This window comes from Bombus affinis, unplaced genomic scaffold (assembly GCF_024516045.1).
Source record: "Bombus affinis isolate iyBomAffi1 unplaced genomic scaffold, iyBomAffi1.2 ctg00000826.1, whole genome shotgun sequence".
In the NCBI taxonomy this organism is placed as follows: Eukaryota; Metazoa; Arthropoda; class Insecta; order Hymenoptera; family Apidae; genus Bombus; species Bombus affinis.
Window position 1 is genome coordinate 34,306 of NW_026109379.1, and position 8,803 is coordinate 43,108.

Genomic DNA, 8,803 nt, shown 5'->3' on the forward strand with positions numbered 1-8,803 from the left:
AAATATAATCAACTACAGTACCATGGAAATACAACAGATTACAATTTTCTACCTGTCACCGATTCATCGTCATCTCCTTTCATTCTTTTGACATATGTAAAAACAAATTAACCCGTCTGATATAACCATACCTCGCTCTTTGAATACAAAAATCTATTCAAATGAAATAAAGGGGAAGAAAATAAGAATAAATATAATTACTCAGGTATAATCTTCTCGAGGTATAATTATTCAGTTACAAATGATTCTTCGTTAACACACTACATACATACACTACTTCTTTTACACTACTTTTTACTACTTCGTTAACACACTACATACATACACTACTTCTTTTCCCGATGGCTGAAGCTAATCGTCGATGTTTATAAGGTACGAATTTTGTCAACGGCGCCATCGGAATTTTTATTGAGAAATTAAAATATTACAATTACTATCACTAAGCCCAGCATCCACAATACACTATGTTTTTCAAGTCTAGCTGAACCATTGACAATGACCACATCAGATCCCGACCAATACCCATTGTCAACCTCATCCAGGCATTGGAACTCGCAACAGCGGCGTCCAATGCGGAATTTCTTGCAGCTCTGTAATAAAAAGAAATCGATTAATTGTACGGATCAATCGTCACTAGACTACTCGAAAATCCAGGTCATTCAAAGAATGAAAGAAAAAAGAATTGCTCCAATTCAACCATTGCTTTTGCAAAACTAGTATTTGAGAACCATTGGTCAAATATATTATAACACTAAACGTACATTTCGGGAAGAATAATTTGTGCTATGAAACAAAATTTCATCAGCAGTTTCAACTTAAATATAGATCCGACGATTATTTACGAACAAATAGTATAAATCTTTTAGCAATATGAAATTCGCAATATTTATTCAAATATTTATATTTATAGTACGCCATTAGCAAAGAAGACATGTTTGCGTGCGTTATCGATTTTACGCTTTTGCCACGCAAACATGGAAATTGCGATTCAAAATTGAATTTGCACTGAAAACGGTTGACGTTACGACACCAATAACATATTTCAAAAACATTGATGATATCATACGGAATCAGAGAGATTCTATGAGAAGTTAAACGCATAATCATCCTATTGTAAATAACAGGAACAGAAAGTACACAAGGAATAATACAGAATCATCCTATCCTATTCTACAGGATTGCTTTGATTCGAGCTCAAACATAGGCAAATCTGAAAGAATTTTTCGCAGAATTTCCTTCCCCTTTGAATTGGGTTTTATACAGAACGACTTTAACCTTTTCAAGGAAATACCTATAGAGTGTGACGATCTATGATTTTAAATAGAGAGGTATATCTGAAAAGAGGTGGATGTAAAACGTAGCATATAAAACGTAGATCAAATCTTTATTCAAGGATTTTTTCTCTTCGCAGAGAATCAGGTTTTCAAGAACGATCGAATATGTATGCACTCGATTTACACGTGAAGTTGTCATTAAAAATATTGTTGCGTTTAAAAAGATAAATATTGATTTAAATTTAACGAAATTGTTAGTCCAATTGTTTTAAGCTTAAAGATATGTAGGTGTCACATTTATATATTGAAAATCTGGGAGCGGCATTAATTAACAAATCTAGTCACGCGCACACGTACTTTAAAACCATGCTTGAAAATCGATATTCCCTGAAACAATGCATCGTTCTGCGCTTCCAATCTATTTTCGCACGAAGAATCAGTCCATTCATCGTTGTCGTCACCATCGCTACTGTAATCTATATTACTCGAATAAATACTATATCTTGATTGGAAAATCGCATATTTTAACGAACTTTCTGTGTGTGCTTTTTTTTTTTTTTTTTTTTATGATTTTAATTGGCAATTTCCGAAATTGAACTATAGCTTGAGAATAAACCGATAATATTTGAGAGTATATATACATACATACATCATGTTTTTGATGGGTTTTGTAGTAAAATAATTGTAGAAAAAGCAAACTTTTTAAGAAAAAATTACCATATTCGAGTAATAAATTATAGAAAATTACCAATGTAAATTAAAACTTAAAAAGAAGAATCTATTACACGTAATAAAGAGAAGGACTTGTTCACGAACGGCAATTCAACAAATACAGTCGTTGCAGAAACATAGTTTTACAAGGGAGAAGAATCTCTCTAGGAACTCGACGATGTCACGTCAAGCGAAAATTCAATAAACTGATTACTAACCGTATTACCAGCGGCAATCGTGTTACGGCAATTCGTAAATAAGTTAGTCGTCTATTTGGAGAAACGTCGCTGGCAATATCGTCACATTTTAATTACGTCAGCGCTATCAATTGGTCTTGGAAGAAAGTTTTCCATTGTGTACTTTTGCCCACGGCGTCGTTCCAACAAATGAATCCGAGTTTTGAATCGCTTTCTCTTATATCACGAATTTGTAACGGTGTTTCTTCAAACTTTAAACGATTGTAATGAATGCCTTTGCGTACAAAGACTGATACCTGGTTTGACTAGAAGCTTCAGCTAATTAGTGCCCCAGTTAATTTGGATGTTCACTACCACGCCACTTAAGAAGTGGCTTCGTGTCCGAGCGGATTTCCCCCAGGTAAAAAAAAAAAAAAGAAAAAGAGAAAGGGGGAAAAAAAGAGAAAGAGAAAGAAAAAAAAAGAAATAGAAAAAGGAAAAAAAAAGAAAAAGAGAAAGAAAAAGAAAAAGAAAGAGAAAAAGAAAAAAAATAGTTAATTTGGATGTTATAAAATGTTATATAACTTATCTAGAAGAACTTATCTTCTACTTGGTAGTCGCATAAGAGAAGACCGAGCCATTGAATCGCTCAAATAGATCAGCTGATTCGCTTAACGTATTTTTACTTCCGATGACGTAAACAAGAGCAGAAAGTACACAAGTAATAATACAGAAATGTCAAATGTACAGAGGAATAGATTTCGTTAAATCATTAGCACGTAACATTTCCTTATAATTCTATTTGTGTATAGCAAAATAGCTTGTGTGCTTTCATGAATTATAATTGATATTTAGAAGCTTTCATGTAGGTAGATATATAACTCGTGTTAATTAGTAATTTAACAATACATCATGACAACATATCATTTTCGTTTCTTCGTTTATCTCGTTATGCGCGTAAACGAATGTGTAAATAAAGACATATAATCAACGATAACATGTAGTGGCAAGCATGATAATTATCGACAAAGGAGAATATTGGTGAAATGATTGTGGTGATTTCACTCGGTGTATCGGTAAATAAACTTTGATAGACATTGCCGGTGAATTCGCTGCCGGTGAAATCGTGTCGATGAAATAATTGTCAGTGATTTAAAGATAACCTAATTTATTGATCTCCCCTTCATACAGTTGTACGTCTCTCTATAAAACATTTAGCTTAGTCACACTAAACTGGACTGGACTGGACTGCAAGTAAGAAGATTGAAATGCAAAATTCACGTGTGAGATGGAAAGTTCGATAAGGCGATTATGTATATTAACCCGAAAGAAAGCTCATGGCTTTGCAACGCGTTACACGCAACACGGAATTTCCCTCGCTGAAATAATCCTATTACAACGATACGATTTTCCTTAACAGATCTCGCAATGTAATTCTCCCTCTACAACTTTTTATTAGGTTTGAAACACGAGAGTTTCGAAGCTCTGCAAAGTCTCGCGAATCTAGAAGTCGAGTTTCAACGTATTTTCGCTTCTTATTTTATAGCTGTTAATAGTTATTATCTCACTCTGCACGTACATCAAACGAGTACTTATGTAAATCCAAAGGAAACGGAAACAACCGAGAATAATTGAGGATAATTCGAATACGTACCAGGCGGCAATACAATTTCTCGCGATTAGTAAAATGTTTCGCAAAGAAAAAAAAAAGGAAAATTGTATCGGAGAAATAGGGGAAAAACGGTGGCGTACATCAAGCAATCTTTATGGCTGTAATACATTTATTATTCATTTATGTTCATTTTCTATCGCGTAACAGACGTTGAAATAACTGGCAGAACGAGCATATAAATCTTGTATCGCCCGACCTGACTTCTCCCGATGGAAAAATATTCAACAGCCTGGGATCGTGCATCGCTAATTACTCCGTTCTACTTTTCGAACGCGTTTCCATCCATACAGAAAAGCAAGAAGGCAAACCCTATCGCACAGTCATGAAGAGATGCAAAAGCAAGAAATCAAGCAACGACATGCCGATCGACATGGTGGAAGCAGTCCTACAGAGGCTATTCACCATGGGACACGGACCCTCCCATTACGAGGGCCGCGAAGAGGCAGAGACCGAAGAAGAAGAAGGCATCAGCTTCAGCGTCGTCATCGGCGAAGGCGATGTCGTCGATGCCGCCGGAAGAATGAACACCAAGAAGGCTGCAGGAGTCGATGGAAGACTCCTGGACTGCTGGAAGCAGGAGCTGGAAGCAAGCTGGAACCAGACTGCTGGAAGACGGCCAGAGTAATACTGCTAAGGAAGCCGGGAAAGGATCGCGTACCGGCCGATAAGCATACTCCCAGCCATGAGCAAGATCTGGGAAAAATGCTTTAAGAAGATCATCGAGAGATGCATCGGAACGGACCCGTTCCATCGGAGGCAGTATGGGTTCAGAAAGAAGAATTAGCTTAGCGAATACCGATAAGAACAGGAAGAAGCTGAAACGGGCACAACGAACGGCCCTGTGCATAACAACGACGGCATAGCGTACCGTCTCCCACGCGGCACTTTGCACGTTGACCGGGAATCTCCCGATCTACATAAAGATAAAGATGCTCGGAGAGACTTACGAGAGGAACAAGATCCATAAGACCAGGATCGGCGCGGATGACGGCAACGAGCTGAAGGAGGAACTGGAGGCGCAAGGAAATTAATACCGAGTGCGCTGCTATTTACCAAAAAGAAGATGGACATCGATCATCACACCATGCAGCTGTTAACCGGGCATGGGAGTGTGGCGGCACTCGACAAGCCAAATACCACCACTCGACACTAACTAGTGTCGGACGACGGCAGCGACATCTACAGCGGACCAGGCCCAACTACTACAACTATCACGCACGTCCAATAAATATATAACGCACACACGGCCACCTCTACAGGAGTTTTGGTGTCTATAGAAAGAGGATTGGCAAGAGCAGCGACAGCAACTGTCTCGACTGTGGAGACCCTAACGACGATGCAGAGCACGCCCTCTTCACGTGCCCGAAGTGAACGGACAGAAGGATTGAGCTGGAGAACGCTCTTGGCGAGAAGATAGACGTGGACAATCTGATCGCCACGGTGACCGCCAAGAACGAGAGCTGGGATAAATTCAGGCAATTTCGCAAGACCGTCATGTCTCACAGGAGGGTGACAACGAAGGCCTTGAAGGAGGCAAGGAGGAGAACGAGAGCAACAACAACTACTCGGAGCAGTGAAGGCAGAGATACAAGACAACAAAGAACCACAGAAGGAGATCAGCCCAGTATTCCGAACTAGCTGAGAAGATGACGAGAGCAATACAGAATATACAGAATAACTGCCCGAAGAAGAAGATACAACGGGGCATGAAAGGACAACCTGATGACTGCCGACAGGTTTTACCGGGGTTGTCTGTCCTCAAAGCAAAGGAAAAAGGAGGAGGGGTTTTTAGTGGGTATGGCAACAACATCCGCCCGAGTCCCACATAACCCAGTGATCCGCATCACTGGGTATGCGTAACAGCATTTTCCCCTCCTCACGCAAAAAAAAAAAAAAAAAAAAAAAAAGAAGCTATACACTCTATCAATTTTAAGTTGATAATTTCGTTATTATATAATTTTTCTTAGTCTAAACTGAATCCAGGAAGAAGAACTTTCATCCAATTACATACTTCATTAATTCATGAATTATATTCGTTACCGTACGTACAAAAAGAAAGTTGACTGATATAAAAATTCAAAGGATAGAACTTCTAAGCTCGCGATTGGAAACAGATTCAGTTCAATGGTTTAATTCGCCATTTAATTGAATTCTCTGGCAATTTCAGCGAACTGTGGGCTTTAAAAGTGTCCCGCATTCAAACGCAAGACTTCTCCTCCACCTTTCCCTTTCATTCAATTCCAACCTCAAGTAATTGACCTATTAATTCGACGATATATTTACATGCTCGCAAGGGATTCAAACAACTTCGTTTAACTGCGTTAAATTCGCAATTATAACCAACACGAATGTCTCAATCAATGTGCAGCTCGAAACAAATAAAAGATAATTAACTATTCAATATAACGATTGATATGTTTGATGAAGAAAAATTTATGAATTTTTAAAAACATCTCCTAGTACATTTAGCATTTTTATGATAAAAACTTAGAACACACAGGCACACATATACTATTCCATGAAATGATTTACACAGCTATGAGTCTAATCCTATGATATTATAAAGGGATGAACGAACTTTTCCTAATAAATATAACTTTATACAAAATCTTGTTTAAAAAAGTTAGTTTTTTATTCTCATTAAATTAATTTAATATCAGAATATATAATTTTAGTCGTTATCAAAATTTTATGTCAAATGCGTTCATAGATACATATATAAATAAATGTCTAATCCTATGTATTTATTTCAACTGAAATCTTAAATTAAATATTTATTAACAATATTCTGACGAATATGCAATGAAAGATAAAAACAACTTTATTTTTCTTATAGAATGTCTCATGCTTCTTACTCATTTTATGTTTCTCGTTGTCAATGCGTAACTACTTATCAGCCGCATGAATGCTAAGTTTTACTACTGAGAAACGAAGAGACATATAGATGCAAATATACGCTACCTCGCGTGAAAAAACATCAGATACATTAACCAGAAGGAATATCCGATACATATAAAATTCATAGCGTAGTTATTTATACATACGGAATAATTCTTTCTGTATGAAATATTCTTTCTTCTGAATTCTTATTATAAATGTATGTCCATTTCCTACCTTAAAATGTCTCTCCTTTGAAAAACTCCATTTAAATATAACGATTAACAAAATATTACCAATAAAAATATTAAAACGAGATGCTGAAAGAACCTTTTAATGAAGTACAAATGATTATTTCAACTTTAATTCTGTTAAATTTGAATTGAATCATTTATAAACCGAACTGGTGTATAAAATTTTATTGCGTAAAAATCGTGAAGCTGAAAATTAGGAACGAATAACGAATGAGTAACCTAGTTTCATTAAAAGGTACGTGTACGCCGATCCGCGTAACAACTTCGACACTCCAATTATTATAAAGCATGTATCCTTCAGAGATTTTTTGCGCGAACGCAAGATACCTTTTACACGTGCAACGGAATAAGTGGAACCTGATTTTCAATATTTCTTCTTGTAGAACTTGTAACAACGTAACTGTTTCACGAATATTTTCCCTGACACTTTTACAACGATGCGTAGAAATCTCCTTTTCTAATTAATAATTTCAGCATTTCTCTGAACAGTTTCGTTGCGATTAAAAAATATACAAAGCTTACGACGTGCTTGTTTAAAAATATTTATATGGAACAAGATTTCGAATTTGTCACATCAATCGCGATCTCAGCAGGTGTAAATTAATTCGTTCTAATGAACGAATAAATTAAACGGCTCGTGACAAAAATTATCCCTGTCCATGTTTGTCTTTCTAAAACTAATTCAAGGCGAGTTAAATGAATCGCTGTGTACCCTATTCGCGCAGCATGTGTTTTAACGACCAGCATGCAAGCGTTAACGGTGTACTTTAGTTTCTCATGGTTGTGTTAAGCTGGTTGCTCTTAGAATGAGCATATACTTACAAAAGGAGGTGAACAGAACATAGCCTGGCACCATTTTGGCTCCATATGATAGCAGACGCAGAGGTTGCAAACCGATGGTCCCGGCACATACGTCATTCCATGCGAGACAGCTTTTCCTTCGAAATCAGTACAATCTTCTCCTAAAGCCACTGAAAACGATTACCAGCGTCAATATCTTTGCCACTCGACAATCGTACGCGCAGTTACGCTAACCGTTTTAACGCCACGCAGCGTGATCGCTCTATTCGCGTACCGTGGTAAATTGTGCCACGATGTATGGTCACGATCATTAATTCGCAACGCGCTCAAGCGTGCTCGTCGCGAGTCATATCAGAGTTTCCTCTCGTAATTACTTGTTTTTCAAATAATCATAAACCAAATAAAAAAAAAAAAAAACCAATATAAAAAATTACCTCTTGAATCGGAAAACCAAATCCTGCATTATAGAATGTTATCACGCAAACGTTTGTTGTAACGCTTCCAGTATAACCGATGAAATGAAGCGCGAGCACGTCGAACGGTATATTTCGATGAAAAAAACAGGATGAAAAAGGGCAGCGCGATCGCGTCGATCGGTACTCCTGGCAAATAAATAAACGAAGCGCTATCGCGCTGCATAGCACAAACCGATACGGAGTCTTGAAACATCCGACACTAAAACGGTTAATAACATTACGAAAACGACCGTACCAGGAAATTTTTGTTCAACGGATCCGCATTGCGGCTATCACGATGCTTCTTCGTTGCATCGATGCTTCATCGATGAGATTAAAGCACCGTTGAAATAGATTATTCGATTTCTTACATGGGGAAAAAGTTTTTATATCGTGTTTGCTGTTTTACTTCGCAAGTGTGCTTCACAGTATACGTTAGAACTCCAAGTCGAGCTATCCGAGTTAAAGTCTCTTGAAACTTGAAACGGCACTTAAAGGATATAGGTATAATAGAAGGTTCGTTTAAAATTCAAAAGTGTATATACGTACATATACATTTGAATAAAAATAGCGGATAATCTCA

General features: G+C 37.2%; 1 long non-coding RNA gene across 1 annotated transcript; it reads right to left on the bottom strand.

The window, feature by feature from the left end:
• Positions 1–379: 379 nt before the first annotated feature.
• On the bottom strand, positions 380–8,245 carry LOC126928300 (uncharacterized). Its single transcript, XR_007716508.1, has 2 exons — positions 7,787–8,245; positions 380–590 (listed from the first exon to the last, which is right to left on the bottom strand). It is a non-coding gene; the product is annotated as an uncharacterized LOC126928300 (long non-coding RNA).
• Between the last annotated feature and the right edge of the window lie 558 nt (positions 8,246–8,803).